The sequence below is a fragment of the Benincasa hispida genome, chromosome 1 (genome assembly GCF_009727055.1).
Source record: "Benincasa hispida cultivar B227 chromosome 1, ASM972705v1, whole genome shotgun sequence".
NCBI lineage: Eukaryota > Viridiplantae > Streptophyta > Magnoliopsida > Cucurbitales > Cucurbitaceae > Benincasa > Benincasa hispida.
The window spans coordinates 74340457-74358539 of record NC_052349.1 but is presented as its reverse complement, the minus strand read 5'-3'; the positions used below and the strand labels follow the sequence as shown (position 1 = coordinate 74358539).

Here is an 18083-nt window from a genome sequence, read left to right as displayed (position 1 = left end):
TGCCAATCCATTCCTGTCATTGCTTGAAAGAAAAACATAAAAGAGGAAATTGTGAGTATAACAATACTAGCAAGTGACCCACTAATGGGCCCTCTAAGTTACATGTTAGCTAGTTTATATAGGCATTGGTGCACACCCATATCATTTTAGTTGTAATGATCCCAAAGGGGTCAGCTATCAGTCATAAACATGATCCCGAACGAACATCATCAATCATAATGTATAATCCGAAGGTACAAAAATCAATCGTAAACATGAACCCGAAGGAACATGCATCAATCATAATGTGTAACCCGAAGGTACACGAATCAATCATAAACATGAACCCGAAGGAACATGCATCAATCATAGTGTGTAACCTGAAGGTCCACGATCAGTTATAAATGTGCACATATACAGTCATATGTGTACATCTACCTGGATAAGAAAAACTAACAAGAACCCTATAACCTAGCATGCAGCAGTTTTCATATAACTTCTGTGTTATATTTTACAGTCGTTTATCTTAAGGGTAAAATTTTCAGTATATCTTCAATCAACAATACACTCATCATGGTTAAACCATCTAATCCAATTAGTCGATGTCATTAAATCATGCAAGAATAATTAGAAGTCAGTCTTAACAGTCTCAAGAAACACTCCAACTAATCTTAAGTAAATAGTTCAAGTGGTAGGGACGACTGGTTCGAAGGCGAACTTACCTCATATTAAAATTCCAAAATTAATCCAAGAAATCAATGTCCAACAAAAACTATTAACATTCGAAATGCTTTGTTTGCTCCAAATTTATTCCAAACTTCACTCAAAGATTGAAATCTACACATAAACCATAATTTAAAATTTAAAATCAAATTCCCAACATTTATAACTAATAAAAAAGTTCCATAGTCTTAATACTCACCAAATAAAAATTCGACGAGCGACAGTGACCAATGGACGCACAATGGTAAACGATTAAAAAAATATGAAAGTAATTGTATTTATAGAAGTAACAGGGATTTTTCTCTCTAATTGTCCTACCTTTGGAATAGGGTGGATGGTTGTATTTATAGAAGAAAAATAATCTAATCCTAAATTATTTGGGATTCCATAACTTGAAGTAGTAGATAGATTAGATTTTCTTTTTTAATAAGACATTTTCTCTAATTAGAAAATTCATATTTTAATTAATTAGAAAATCCATAATCTAATTAATTTGGAAATCCATATTCTAAATGAATTAAAATTTTCACAATTTAACTAAATTAGAAATTCCATAATCTAATTAATTTAAATTAAATCCAAAATAATCCAAACATTTTAAATCTCTTATCAAATATTTTCCGAATCTTTTTTAATTTTTTTTTATTATTTTCAAAGCTTTATCCAAAATAATCCAAAAATTTCATATGTCTTTTCAAATTAATCTCAAACCAATTAACCAAAAATAAAGGGAATATACAATCCAATAGTTCAGATAAATTACATCCTTCCAAATATTTAATGAATTTAAAATCATACTTTCGCCCAAGTAAATTAATCAATTTTTTCTTTAAATTGAATTAGAATTCTAATCTTTTACAAATATCTTTTAAATTAATTATCTTGCCTCCCAAATTAAATTTTTAGCCCCAATTTATCAAAATAACCCTCAAATATTTTAAGATAATTTAATGAAAATTACTTAAAAAATTCGAGATGTTACAATTTATATGAATATGATTCGTATAAAAACTATATGTTAAAATTAATATGAATATGATTCGTATTATTTTTTTTTATAGTTTTATGAGAGAAATAAATATTTGAATGTGATTCAAATATTAAGTATATGGATGTGATTCATATAGAAACTATAAGTTAAAAATTATAAGTTTCTGTCGCTCTAAATTACTTTTTATGTTCTGTAAAACGAAATCTAGAGATCAATGCATCCAATTTCTCTCGTTGCGGGGAATTTCAATTCCTTCAATTGGTATTAGAGCTAGGTCAAATCTCTAAATGTTGTTTTCAAAATTCAGAGTTTCGATGGGTAAATGTTCTCCATTTTGAATGTTGAATGTTTTATTTTTGCACATTGGATGGTTTCGAGATTGACATTAGATTTACTCTTTCAATCAATTGGTTTTTAAGGTCCCATTGTATTTTTTGACATGAATTTCTTGCAGAGTCAGTATTTAAGTCCATGTCGTTCGTGATCAAGTTTCAACTTCAATTTAGGAAAATTAAAGCAAGAACGGAGCAATTCAAATTGTCGGGTGAAGCAAATCAGACATTTTGCCTTAGATCATAAGGCTAGAGCATTGCAATGCTCACCTTACATTGTAAGGTAGAGGGCTCAACGTCAAAATGCTTCAGCCACAACGTTACAATGATGTGCAGAGCATCGTTCCGCTGCGAGCACCGTAGCGCTATGCTACGATGAATTCAAACGCCAGTGTCACGATGCTCGACTGGGGTGTTGCAACGCTCCGAACATGAGGCGTGCATGCAGTGGCAGTTCCAGATCATGGCTTTAAGTCTTAGGGCTGCAGTTGAAGACAATTTTAGTATTTTATTAGTTATTAATTTGTAATAATAATTTATGTTTATTTTTTTCATTAGTTAAATTAATATAAATGTTATATTAATTAATTAATGTTTAGGATGCCAGTTTTGGTTCAATGCTGTTTTTATATTTATTATACATGTGATGTACGATTTATTTATTATATTGCATAGTGTATGCCATATAGTATTAAAATCCCACCATAAGATAAATATTATTTTATGCATCATTTTAATATAAGTGTTATATTATATAGTTTGCATGATTTAATTAAGCATGTTCATGCATCATATTTAATATAATTGTTATATTATATGATTGCATACATTTATAACATGTCCATGCATCATTTTATATTAAATGTTATAATATAGTATGGATGGATGGATGAATGTTATGTTATTTTCATTACTTTATTATATAATTGTTAAGAATAATGTAATGAAAATGAAGATGCATGGAGCATGACATCACTTTAGTAAAATTAGAATTGTTATAATTTCTTAAAGTATGTCATTAGATTATGTATAGGTTTTAATTATTTCATTAATTATTTATAAGTGTTATAAATTTAATGGAGTTAGAGTTAAAATCTATAATAAAAAGTTGTATGAGTTAAATTTAATTTTAAATAGTTTAAAATTAATTTCATTTAGATTTATGTTAATAATATTTCTAAAATCATTAGAAATAGGTTTAATCTTTTAACTTCTGTTTAATAGGATTAAATTGGATTAAATAAAAGATTAAAGTTATAACATATATAATTGTGTATAAGGAACCTTTGTATAGAAAAGTTCTATCTAAGGTTGGGGTATTTAAGCTGACAGAAATAGAGCATTCCTACTTGGGAATCGACCTGAAAGGTGAATTAGACAATAATGTTATAAACATGCAATAAATGATTAGGTTTATTGAAGTGTTGAATAAACAAGAATCATACATAGTTAAACTATCCAATATAAGAGGGGTCAATTTCACTTGGATAAATTTATTAGCCTAATTTACCTAAGTAATGAACCCTTGTTTCTAAAATATATAGTAAGACGAAAAAGATGTATATGATATGTCATTTTCCACTCACGTTCTCTCTAAAAGTTCATACCTTGAGACTCATGCTCGACCTCGAGATGCCCTATAACTGTTTCCCTTCGGATGGTATTTGCATGGGTCAATATCAAGATGAATGGAGAAAATATTTATAGTAAATGGGAGAAAGATGTGTGTCAAATGTTTTATGATCTCCTACATTAGTTTGCATCATGAGATCTTCTTGCACGACCTCGAGGCACCCTGGGAGCATCCCCTTCGGATGGTTGTCATTAGGTCAATATCAGGGCGAACTCCAGAAATGGATAGGATTCTTTTAGTTTTTGCTCCAATCGATTTTTCCCATTGGTTGGCTCATTGGGGCGGAACTTTAGGGTCTAAAATGGAGAGACATACCTAAAAGAAATTGTTAAGCAAGTTAATGATTTCTTAACCAAATAAATGATAACTAATTGTTATAGGAATAAGAGTTATTCTGATGTAGCACACTACTATGAAAACGGTATTACTTGACTTTTTTTAGAGTCAAGTAAGTCCGTGTCAAGAATAAGAGAAATTTTTGATTGGCTAAAAGCATCAAATTGTAATTTACTTGATATGTTATAACTGTAAGTATATGAGATCTGTAGACTTATTTTAAGTGTTAAGTATCTAAATTCTTGACATTTATTATGGATCAAGGATTTCATAACTTGACAGTTTTTACTTGTCAAATGTAATATTTTCTTGACACCCAAAACTGACAACTTAAGGAATACTTGATACGTTTTACCTGTTATGTTTTTTTTTTTTTTTAAAAAAAAAAAAATTATACTATTAGAAATTACCTATATAATTTCTAGTTTTGAAGTCCAACAATGATATAGAGGCTGATCATTTTATTAACCAAGTAAACAAACAACACATATATTGAACAATTTAAACTTCTTCAATCAATCAAAAATTTCCACCAACCTAGCCAACGAAGTGCATATATCCTTGAACATAGTTGTCATATATATACTTACAACCATAAAATGTTTACAAAACTTGTAACAAAGTTCATAGATGAACAATTTAATTTGTAAGTTATATAAAAGACTATCAACCCGGCCTCATGAACAATCTCAAAAGGAATGTTCAATCTCAATATAAACTAAAACCCCAAAAGAGGAACCCAAATATCTATAATTTCATAAATTATCCACCAACTATATCCCAATATAAACCAAAAAATCAACTAGCTCTACTCACACCTCGTCCCTTAAATTGACCGTAGACTGTAGAGTCCCTTGTATCAATCTAAAACTCACTGTTTTGACTTCACGTTTAGCTTGTTCCCGTACCAAACAAAGAACTTCTATTGAAAATTGAATCAAAACATTATGTAACAAAGATCACATGTACACTAGGTATACAAAATAGCAGTGCGATAGTCAAAAGAATAAGTCATCCCAAACAATGTTAAACCGGTTTCATTTCCCATAAAAATTTTCAAACAATGAAAAAGAAAACCACACAATCTACCCCAAAAAGAGAACTTACACAATAGTACAAGTCATAAGTTCCAAAAGAGCCTCTAATGAACTGTAACCACAAAACTTTTATCTCCTTGATAAACGAGTGGGCACCAAAAGCAATCTTATGACGTTCAATCATGGAGGAGAGCAATTTGGCAAATTAAAGAAAGTAGGATTTGGTTCCAAACTAGTTGAGAACAGACAGACGCCTAAGTAAGAGATGATTCTCCAACTCATACAATACAACAAAAATTTATCATTTCTTTGTCTCAAACTAAGATCCCAAACAGAAAGAATACCCTCATAATCTGTTGCGTAAATATCAAAATTTAAAAAGTACTACAAGTTTACAACAAACACACAATCAGAAATTATATCTTCACATCCAGCAAACAAATCCATTGATTTGGTTCTTTATTGGACATTGGTTCGGATCCATTCTTTTTAAAATCATTGGTTTGATTTGGTTCTTGGTTGGCTCCAAAATCGACATAACCGAAAAAGAAAACATCAATTTTTTTTGTAAAACCATTGGTGAAAAATATGGCCTTTAACTTCATGTAGGGAGTCAGATCAGACGACAAGAAAATATGGTCGATTCAGAATTTGTGAAGAATGGAAACTTACCAGTATTTACCTTGCAATACAAAAACCGGGTGAATTCTTGTTTTCCTTAAGATTGATACTTGAACATCCTCCTTTCTTCCACCTATTTCATGTTGCAAGTGCAAAGAAGGAATTTGGGTTTAACTAAAAAGGCATTCTAAGCATCTACCGAAAGTTGGCCAAAGAATTCTATCCTAAAAGTCTTAGGCTCACATATAAAGGTGATTAAGTGGCCATGTAGGTAGTAACTATTAATATGAAATTTCATTCTTGTTTCACGTTATCATTGACCAATATAGATAAAATATTGACAACATATTCAAATCATTGTCCATATTTCAACCAACAAAATCACGTCTAATCCTACAAATTGAAGAAACAATGGAGTTTAGCTCAAAGGGAGATTGAAACCCACCTAGTTTGATCCGCACGCCAGAGGCCAGTAAAAGGAGTGATCATTTACACATTCTGAGCAAATTTAGTTCGTAAAGTACAACAAAGCCCAGTTATTCATTTGCATAAAATGTGAAGTCCCAATTGTCGCATTCCAGTATCAGGACAAGTGGCAGTACAGATGTCTAAATTGTTGAAAAACAAAACAGATGGCATTGTTAATTAGTAGAGCAAAGGGTATGCCTCTTACATTTACTAGAACTTAAAATTCCTAGAGGGAAGTTCATAAGAAAAAAAAAAGAGCAAAAAATTCAATATCACAACTTACAATAGAACAAACAGTTAAAACACAATGTGAAAGATGAAAAAGACGTGAAATCTTCTCAATAAATTTTTCACAAGCATTTGTGTCTTTGAAGAATTCCTGAGTGAAAATACAAGGAACTCAAACCAATGGTAGCATGATGATCAATTGCAAACATCAAAATCCGCCTCTCTACGTATGAATTTACAAATTCTCGGTGAAGGGAGGAAAAAAAAAAAAAAAAAACCAAAACACCCGATATTATAAAGATCACAGAAAAATCAACTTCTAGGTCAAGTCATAGTAAAAACAAATTCGAACCCTGTTAGAGACAAAGCAAAAGACAGACAAAAAAAAAAAAAAAAGGCTAATCCATAATTGCAAACATTCAGCAAATACATCACAATCAATTCAAAATTCAAACAAATGTAAATCAAATATCATATCCAAATCCCAACAACAACCCCACATGCTCTTCCAAACTAAAATCGCAACAATGATCTAAAACCAAAAACTCACCCCGGTCTGAACAAGCTCACTGAAGTGTAACCCCCAGCATTGATAGAAACAGAAATGCATCAGCTGGAAGATTTAATGAAATGGATTAATAAAGATATAATAACGAAAAACCTATAGTACTTCACCAAAATACAAAAAAAAGACACCAGAAACACAAAATGAGAGACCGACGTGTGACTTGGAACGATAGAGGAGCTACGGTAGAGGTTGACGAGTGGCAGCGGCGTGACAGAACTAGGTGAGTCTGGACGTGCACGTTTGAATGGCGTGACGGTGCTAAAGAGAGAGAGCCGTGCGACGAAGTGAGTGACCGGCGTGAGAGACGTGCGACGTGACCGATGTGAGAGACTGATAGAGGCACCGTTGATTGGAGGCACAACCGACGAAGGCACAGTTAATCGGAGGCGCGACTGGTGCGAGAAGTTGAATAGACCTTGGACGCATGCGTATTTGGCGGTAAAACACGCGAATAGCGGCTTACTTTCCCAATTTTTCATTTCTTTTTATATATAATGAAACCTAAAAAGACTCTATCTTGATGTTTATTAAGTGTCAATCAATTAGGAAACTTCTTGATGTTTTAAAATTATCGAATTACTTGACAGGGTGAAAAAAATCGAAAATTTCCGTCAATCTCCACTTCTTTTTCGTTATTCTTTAACGTTTTTTTTTTTTTTTTTTTTTATCAAAATTATATATTTACTTGACATTTTTATATAAAAATATCAACTAATTAAAAGATACAAGCATCAAGTATTGTATTTTTTGTAGTAGTGAACAATTGGTTGAGAATGTCTCAATCTAATGAAGGAATGAACGACCACCCTTTTGTGTCTTTTATTTTGACTCGTTGGAATATCATAGCAATAGAAATTTTGAATTAATATAAATGTGATTCATATTAATTGGGTTCATTCTTTAAATTTTCATGCGGAATAAGAATGAATAATAGATCATATCAGTGAATTAACATGTTTTATATAATTCAAAGTTACGTCATTTTCTTTCAAGGTTTTAATTTTTTTAATTACCGATATAAGTCAAAGGGTTTGATAAATATGTTACTTTGAAAAATATCATCAACACATAATGATAGTGTAATTTTATCTTTTATTTGGAAAATCTTCTCAAAAGGAATTATTATCAATTCATGAAGTATTCATGAATAATATTTAGAGTGATAGCCTACTCTTATTGTCTAGATAATATATTGTAGGAACCTTTGAAGGTCCTTGAGCGGATTCGTGGAGATCGGTCCAAGTTTTATTTTCACAAAATCAAAATTATAGAATACAAATATTATGCATAGCCACAAATTTACAACATGCGATAAATGGAAAAGAGAGAATTAGGGTGAGAAAAGACTTACCCTTAAAGAACCTTTCTTCTTAAAAACCAATTTCTTTCTTTGGTTTTGTCACAAACAATCACGAATGGAAAAGTGATCCAAATAAACATCACTACAATAAGAACCTCTTGTATTCTCTTTTGGGATGAGAATCATTAAGGAGTTGTGGGCTCTTAGATTTTTGGAAGAGAGAAAGTGATTGAAAGGAAAATTGTGTTTTTCAAAGGAAACACTTTTGTCTTTTTGGAATTGGAAGAGCACAACCTCCACACCACCACACACATGCCTTAATAGAGAGAAACAGGGGGAGGGAGTTTCCCGAAAATATTTTCAAAATAAATAAAAACTTATTTCAAAAACCATTTAATAAATATTTACATGATAACTACCTTATCATATAATATATATATTAAACTATATGTTATATCAAATATAACATATAACTTATAGTTTAATATTGTATTAAATACAATATAACTTATAGTCTTCATTTCAAATACAATAGAACCTATAGTCTTCATTCTCTCAACAATGTCTGATAGTTAATATAAGTCATATTTATACTAAACTTAATTATATAAATCCAATTCACATAATATATTTGAATCAAATTCAAATATTTATTTTCTCTCAAATAATGTATCAAATACATTATAGTAATTATGTCATATATAATTAAGTAAAAAATTAATTATATCACATATAATTAACTCCCTCAATTAATTTGAACAATTCGAATTAATCAAAATTAATTCTCATTAAATCTCTGTTGAGCTACAGAGGAGACCTCATGGACCTGTAGATTGAAGTTTCAGTAGTACTTGGATAATTAATTAAACTTCTTTAATTAAATTATTCAACATCCATTTACTGTCGGGCAATCCATTAAGGATCGATAACTGCATTCTTCACACTATAGATATATTTTTGTGTCTATTGGATATAACCAGTCAACAGTCCAATGACCATTCACAAATTGCTCGTAAGTACAACTGGACCAAAATTACTGTTTTGCCCTTATAGTTACATCTAACTCCTTAAGTACCACTAATTCCTCTAATGAACAATAAGTCATAGTCAAACTATGACCAAACCCCTCTTTGGCTAGGAGAGGGTGTGGCGCTATTCAAGCCCCGGAATCAACCCTCAAGGGAGCAATTTATCTACTTTCCCCGACATCGGGGAATGAGTGAATTTCATCTTGTGTAATTGTGTTCCCAGCTCCCCAATCAGACGAATCCCCAAAATGATAGGCTTATTGAGTCGGCGATCTGGCTATCCTCACCCATACAAATCAAAGGACCGCTTTCATAAGCAAGAGTTCACAACTCACTCAGGATTCAGGTCATGTGACCCATGGTCATCCTGGTGAAATATATGTCTATATTATGAAAGGTGTTATATAATGAGACTAGTCATTCGTTATCCAGTCTTATACAACATTCTTTGTATAGAAGACTCCCATTTACATGTCTCCATATGAATGATCAAGATCAGATCATTTATAACATTTTACAACAATTGTAACATCTGCAAAGTGGGTCATACTCAAATGTCACCAGGATAAGGTATTCATCCTTATCCATCTACTATAGACCATTTAGGTTATCACTTAAACATGATCCATCTATATGTCTCTACATACATGTTTAAGCTACAAATGATAGCCTTGGATGTTAAATAAAACATCTTATATTTTATTAAATAAATATATCGTTTGTACAATACAATTACTAACTACAGGACCCTACGATATTTAAGGCATCAACCCCAACAATCTCTTACTTGTCCTAAAGCTAGTGGGTATAAAATATATACAAGTCATACTAATATACAAGTACATAAAGCAATAAACTAGGGAATAACACGCGCCCAATACAAAATATCCAACTTGCCTTAGACTAGATGTGGCCTGTCTCATCGACCCATACTCTGCATGTGACCTTCAATACTTTAGCCATAAGGGCATTTGTAAATGGATCAACAATGTTGTGCTCCGAAGTTATTTGCATGACACTTACGTTCCCGCTTATGTTCCCTCGATGCACAATCTATTAGATGAGATTATATTTTCGCTCTCTGTGTTTCTCACTCTTATGACTTCGAGGCTCTCGAAAATTAGCTACAACACCACTATTATCACAATAAAAGGTGATGGGCTTTGACATGTCTGGAACTACTTCCAATTCAGTCAAGAATTTCCTGAGCCACACAACTTTCTTAGCAGCTTCACAAGCTGCTATGTACTCAGCTTCCATAGTGGAGTCAGAAACGCACCCCTACTTGATGCTCCTTCAGACTACTATTCCTCCGTCAAGAGTGAACATTGATCTTAATGTGGATTTAATAGAATCCTTACTAGTCAGAAAATCAGAATCCATGTATTCTGTAAGGATCAAATCCTTAGAACCATACACAAGCATGTAATCCCTCATTCTCTGTAGATACTTGAGGATATTCTTAACAGCGTCCAATGATTAAATCCTAGATTAGACCGATATCTACTAACTCTCCCCACCGCATAGCTAATGTCAGGTCTCGTACATAACATCACATACATCAGGCTGCCAATAGCTGATGCATAAGGGATCCATCTCATTTTCTCAACTTTTTTAAGTATCTTAGAACACTATTCCTCAGACAATACAACTCCATGCCTAAAAGGTAGTAAACCTCTAATGGAGTTCTACATAAAAAATTTGACAAGCATCTTGTCAATGTACGATGTCTGAGATAAGGCTAGCATTTTGTTCTTTCAATCTCTAAAGATCTGAATGCCCAAAACAAATTGCATCTCTCCTAAATCTTTCATTTGAAATTGGGTCGCTAGCCAATTTTAATTTCAGTTAGTAGACCTACATCATTCCCAATGAGTAGGATATCATCTATATATAACACTAGAAAAGCTACTGAACTGTTGATGATTCTCTTGTAAATATAAAGCTTATCAACATTTTGATCAAAGTTATAAGATTTGATCGTAGTATCAAATCTTATATTCTAAGATCCAGAAGCTTGCTTCAATCCATAGATGGACCGATTAAGTTTGCAAACCTTTTGCTCTTGACCTTGGGTTATGAATCCCTCAAATTACTTCATATAAATGGTCTCCTCAAGATTGCCATTCAGAAAAGCAATCTTTACGTCCATTTGCTAGATCTCATAGTCATAATATGAGGCAATAGACAGGGAGATTTATATAGACTTTAACATGGCAATAGATGAGAAAGTCTCTTCATAGTCGACTCCCTCAACTTGGGTATAATCCATTTCCATAAGTCTAGCCTTTTGCACCTTCCCATCAACACTTCATTTTCTCTTGTAGATCCATTCGCAGCATATAGGTTTTACCCCATCAGGTTGATCTACAAGATCCCAAATAGAATTGAAGTACATAGACTCCATTTCGAGATCCATAGCTTTGATCCGCTTATCTTTGTTAACATTTTCCATTGCCTTCTTATAAGACAATGGATCCTCAACATCTCCGTCAACTACCATAATTAGGATTTTTGTTAAACCCATATAACGGACAGGCGAATTTGCAACCCTCAATCCTTTTGGATGAAGTCGATTCACCATTGTGAGTTCCCATAAAACTTGAAAGAGTTACTAAAGAAAGACTCAAATTTTCCAACTATTGATGTGTTTATTTGCACATTGGATCCGTACAAGGAGCCTCCGATGAACATCGTCAACACGACCTTGTTTGTCCTGGCCTACGACTACTCTACAAGTAAGGTCTCCGTCTATATGTCTAACGACGGTGGGTCCACTATAATATTATTCGCTTTTATGGAGGCAGCCAAGTTTGTCATTTTGTAGAAAGCATGACGTCATAGAAAGGAATCCCAAAGCCTTCTTTGCATCCGACGAGGTTTGGAACATTGAGACAGATGAGATGAAAGTAATAACCTTTGGGAAAATCGTTATTTTAAACCTAAAAAAGTTTTATCTTCAAAACTAACAACATTTTGAAGGATTAGATGCAACCTATACTATTTTTCTTTAACTCACAAATTTAAAAAACTTGTGGTGCTGGTCGGGTTACACGACTGCAAACTCTCTTACTTTTTCAATTTTTAAATGGAGGGCCTATATAATGAAAACATCGTTTGTCTTCAATTTTTTACCTTTACCTCTTTTTCTAACCACTCTCTTACTTTTTCTGGAGGCCCTATGTAATGAAAACATCGTTTGCCTCTCATTTGAATGTCTTCAATTTTTTATTTTTACCTAACACAACTTTTCAAACCCGAATTCAATTTTACATTTTGTTTGTCTCCATGTTTTTGGCAATTTCTATTAAAGTTGGATTTGAAAAGTTGTGTTAGGTAAAAGTAAAATTGAAGACACCTAAACAAGGGACAATATTTTTATTATGTGGGGCTCTTCACTTAAAATCTGGAAAGATGAAAAAAAAAATTAGGTAGGAAATAGCAATTTTTTCTAGTCTTTTTTCCTATATATATATATATATATATACACACATATAACAATCGTTTCAATTTAAATCTAATATTTCACTAGTGTTCTCGTGCAAGACATTTATTTATTTTTTTTATAATTAATCTTCTAAATTGTTATAAGTGAATCAATTGTAAAACTTTTTATTTGGTTTATATTTGAAAATCGTTAATGGATCCAATATTTACACATGTATAGACTTCTTTAAATGTTAGGATAAACAAAATGGACATAATTAGAATCAATATACTTATAAAAGTTTAGAGGTTTAATTGATAAAATTGTAAGTCTCACTTAATTTTTATCCAAACACAACGTGAGATAGATGGTTTAGATTTATAAAATTATTAATTTAGAAATCTTAATTTGATCTAGGTATACATGAACACATATTTTCGTTACAATATTGACACAGTCATTTTAATTAAGTTTATAGCATATGTCATGCATTGGTTTTGATAGATTTAAATCCCATTTTGGCCTTTTTAACTTTTAAATATTTTGGTATCTAAATTTTTTAAATGTTTATTTTCATCTTTGCACTTTTAAATAGGTTCACTTAGTCCCTTAATATATGATTATTCTACTTTTTAAAAATATCAATTTTAACTTCTAAAATTCCAAATATATTCTTAGTCCTTAAACGACTACTTAAAGATTATTTTAGTCTTTAATTGTTTTTCCTTTTATAGAAAAAAAACTATTTTAATTCTTATCACTATTTTATTGATTGACAAACCGACAAAATGGCTTCAATATTCATACTAATAAGTTAACGTGAACATCTATTAAAATGATAAGGGATCAATCTACACCTTAAAACTTTCATAATATGCATTAACTTACATTATTCATTACATTATATGTTTAGATAAATATTGTGTGTGGCAGGGAATTTTATCAATTAAATCTTTAAAATCTTATAAGTGAATCAATTTAGACTCTCAATTAAGATATTATTTAAAAATTGTCCAAGCATCAACTATAATCAATCATTCTATTAATTTGATTTTTGAAGAAGTCTATACACATGTAAAAATTGAATGCATGAATGATTTTCAAATATTGCCTTGATAAAAAATTTGAGTTGATTCACTTAAAATAAATTTAGAAGTTTAATTAAAATAATTATATGTTTCACATGATTCTTTTTTAACTAAGTTTGAAGTATGGTGTTAATTGATATAGTTATGGAAGTTTAGGGTTTGAATTGATACAGTTATTAGTTTATGGTTTAAATTGATACAACTTCCAAAGTTTAGAGTGTTCACACAAGGCTTCCGGAGAAACTTGTTTTGTGGAATTGAACTTGAGTTGGTGTTGATGTTGAGGTTAATTTGATGCGATGGTGGTTCAATCTCTAGTATACTCGATCCTCTAATTCTCTCTCGGTTGGGTGAATGTGCTTGACTTGAAGAAGAAAAGCATCGAATGTTCTTGAAGTAAAAGTCTTGGAAGAGTGTTTATGTCTTCAAGGGTCTTCTATTTTCTAGGAGTGCAACTTAAAGAGTCTTGGGAGTCTTCTGTTTGTTGATGAATTCTCTCTAGGCTCTTTGACTGTAGAATTGATGACCCTTGAAATGGGAAGAGTTCCTTTATTTATAGGACTCTTTGATGGGCTTCATGGGTTTGGGCTGGCTGGCCCATGGATTTGGGCCTAGTTGACCCATGGGTTTAGTGGGCTCGTGGATTTGGGCCTAGCCCTTGGGCCTACTTTGGTATTTAGGCTTCATTAAGCCCAATTTTGGGCTCAAATGGACTTTTACCCAAATAATCATATCAGATTGGGCTAACTTAATCTTACTCGATTCAACGGTCATGACGATACCATGTAACATTACCAAAATTTGTCTTCAACTTCAACTTGGGACATGTGTCAACTACTAATTGGTCTAAATTTACTGATTTGGAATTTCATCATTAATTTAGTAAATGACGTGGCAGCTTGCGATTGATCCAAAATTTCTCATTTATGCACATATATGGGTGGATGAATCTCAAAAAATATAAAGTTTGAATCAAAATCCAAATATATCTGTTCTTGAATTTGACCTCAATTGACGTGTTAGTCAAATTACGAGTTTAGTACATAAATTTAACTCGATTTTGGGATAAAATTTGGAATATGGCCAAATTTGCGACAAATCTTGAGCTTTGTTTAATTTGATTTTAGGGATAAAATTCAGAAATTTTGAGATTAAAATAAAAATTCAAATTTCACCCCAATTTAATTTAATTTGGAGATGAAAACTTAAGATTTTAGTTTTAAGAAAGAATGTCACACCCCACCCCAGATCATCCTCTTAGCCTAGAGAAGGGCGTGACTGCAGCAGCTATCAACCTTAGGTTGACACTTACTGCCTAAAAACTCTTGCGGAATAACTCTGATACCAAATACAAATTATATACAACGGGATGGCTGTAGGCCCACAATTTTATTAACTTAGAAACTTAATATGTTTAGAGTATTTACAACATTAGATTTACAAGTCCCAAAACCCACAAACCCTAGTCCTTATATGAACAATAGTAACATGTGTACAATATTAACAGTAACCACCTAGCAAATGGTTACAAGTCTTTTGGTCCTTTAGTGGCAGAGCAGATACTGAGCTGTCTTCAAAGGATTTGACCGCTACCTGTGGAGGGAAAAAACAAAAACATTTGAAAACGGGGTGAGCTTACGCCCAGTGAGTGATCGAGAAAACATAGTAAATTCTCATGCATAATTTCATAAAATAGTTTTATCTGAAATATAAACTTTTGCAGCATAAATATTTTCCAAACGTAATGTATATAAAACTATTTTAAACATAAAACAGTAGAGACATTTCTCAAATCAAAGTACTGTATAGCTGGTAAAATAATCCCAACACAAACTACTAGTCCAGAGAGAACCCTTTTGCTCAATCTTTGACTTTATTCACCTGTGGCCACACTAAGTACCTTCACAACTTAGGTACTACTGCTCAGATACCTTCTCCTTGTACTTCAGTATCAAGCTACTAGGATACCTTCTCCAACGTACTTCAGTATCCCGTTGGCTTGGTACCTTCTCAAATGTACTTCAGTACCAATAGATACCTTATCCTTGTACTTCAGTATCTACTTGGGTGGATCCCTTCTCCTTCTACTTCCTCATCGCATTTTACCAAAACTATTTATAAACAAGTTTTCTCTTTAAAGCATGTACAGTATAACACATATACAACATGGCTTTAAAGATGATAACGCATGCTGGATAAAATCAATATATGTAAATAGTTTTTCAACAATATGCATGCGTTCAAATCACAATACAAACTTGCTTGGAAACCACTTTATAAAACTAGTAGGCATGAGAATCATTTTCGCAAATATGCTTTCTATAAAACGTTTGTATTCAAATAGTTTAAAAACTTTTTAGTTCGAAAACATTTTAGCCACTCACCTCGAACTCTAGTAGCTCCTCGGGTCCCTTTTTCATCCCTAGAATCCAAATTCAAATTGCAACTTAGATTACTTATAGTTTTAAATCTTATTTGGAAATACTTCATTATACAAAATTATTCTAAAATGTCTTAGAAATCTTACCCTAAACTTTCAGCTCAGAATTCTTCGTGGTTTGGCCGGAATCTCAAAATCTTCAAGACTGGCTCAGACTGATCCGACAGTCTGACCCTTCTGCCTTCTTCTTAACCTCCAGCCCAGTTCCTTTGAGCTTTTTCCTCTGGCAGCCCTACTCTGAAAACTAGACTTCTAGAGCTTTCAAATGGATTTAGAATCACTCCAAATGCACGAGTAGATTGGAAGATCTTCTCATCCAAAGTTGACACATTCCTCTGAACCTTTACTGCCCTCTACTTTCTCTACTAAATTTATGATTTTTGTGTGATTGGAAAATGAAATTCCAACTCCCTATTTATAGGCGTTCAAATTGCTCGTGGTATTGACAGCACCTACTTGGCTGCATGGCCAAATGTTTAATCCTCCCTTTATTAACGTAAGTTGACTTCACCTTGGTTTAATGTGTTCTTCCCAAACGCATCCAAAACAATTTCTTAGGGTTTAAGAATTTCTCTTAATCGGACACCTAGATTTTAATTGACGTTTTCCCTTACGTCTTCAAGCTTTATTTGTATTCAAATTAGGGTTTTTAAATGCATAATCCACCCCAACACGTCCAAATACATCGCCCAAAGGCTTGCCCGGCCGTTCAATGCATAGGCGAGGCATGGCTGACGTTCGAATCGGATAAAGCAAGGCTAGCATAGGCGTTCTCGCTCTTTCCGCTCTCGGCAGTATCGCTCTCTCCACTCTCGGTAGTGTCACTCTCTCCCACTTTCTCGCTAGTCTCGCTCTCTTCACTCTCGCTTTCTCTAGCAATCTCGCTGGTCTTGCTCTCTCCAATCTCGCTCTCTCCAGCTTTAACTTTTCTCTCCACTCTTGCTCTCTCCAGTTTTCTCGTTGGTCTTATCGTAGAGCCTATCTCATTTAGGTGTAAGCTTATTCCCTTGTCTTATCGTGATAATTGGTCTTCTTATGGCAAGCACTAGATTACCAACTTGAAAAAAGACCGAGGCTTTACATGTTTATCGAAGGCTTTAGACATTCACGCTTGGTAAAATTCCAATGCTTGTTGTGCTTCCAATTGTTTTTCATCCAGTGCTTCCAACTCTTGGAGCCGCAGTTTGCCATTTTCCTTTGTAGTCAGCCCTTCTTGCACCGCCATTCTTAGCGATGGAATTTCACTTTCCAAAGGAAGGACAACTTCTACCCCATAAACGAGATAGTACCGGGTGACTTCTGTACGGGTATGGTGAGTGGTGCGATAAGCCTACAACGCTTCATCGATCTTCTCCTGCAAATCTCTCTTCAACTTGGAAATAATTTTCTTCAGCAGGTTGGACAATGTCTTGTTAAATGCCTTTCCCAACACATTTTCTTTCTTAGCTTCCCTTAGAGCGACAGCCTCAGCCCATCTTGAAAAGTAATCAGTGGCTGCGAGGATATAGAAGTGCGCTGCTGATGACTTAGGTGTTATAGGGCCGACCAGATCAAGCCCCCATGCGTCGAAAGGCCACAAGAATATAGTTGGATGTAGAGGCTCGGCAGTTGATGAATGAAATTCATGTGATATTGACAGGCTTCACACTTCTTTGCATATTCCATCAAGTCCTAGATCATCCCTGACTAATAGTAACCCATTCTTTTCAGCTGGAATTGTAGCTTTGGTCAAACTTGATGTGCGCCGCATATGCCTGAGTGTGCTTCCTCCAGAGTCTTTGCTAACTCCTCTTTACTGAGGCATCGAAGGAAAAGTCCTTCAAGGGATCGACAGTAGAGGACCCCTTTGTAGTAAATAAAATGCACGACCCTCTTTCGAACCTC

The 18083-nt window shown here is 33.1% G+C and overlaps 1 long non-coding RNA gene and 1 pseudogene across 1 annotated transcript; one reads left to right on the top strand and one right to left on the bottom strand.

The window, feature by feature from the left end:
- Positions 1-5555: 5555 nt before the first annotated feature.
- On the bottom strand, positions 5556-7359 carry LOC120070335. Its single transcript, XR_005479855.1, has 4 exons — positions 7070-7359; positions 6899-6961; positions 6098-6260; positions 5556-5785 (listed from the first exon to the last, which is right to left on the bottom strand). It is a non-coding gene; the product is annotated as an uncharacterized LOC120070335 (long non-coding RNA).
- Positions 7360-11716: 4357 nt separating this feature from the next.
- Positions 11717-18083, top strand: part of LOC120079133 — a 48793-nt pseudogene continuing 42426 nt past the window's right edge.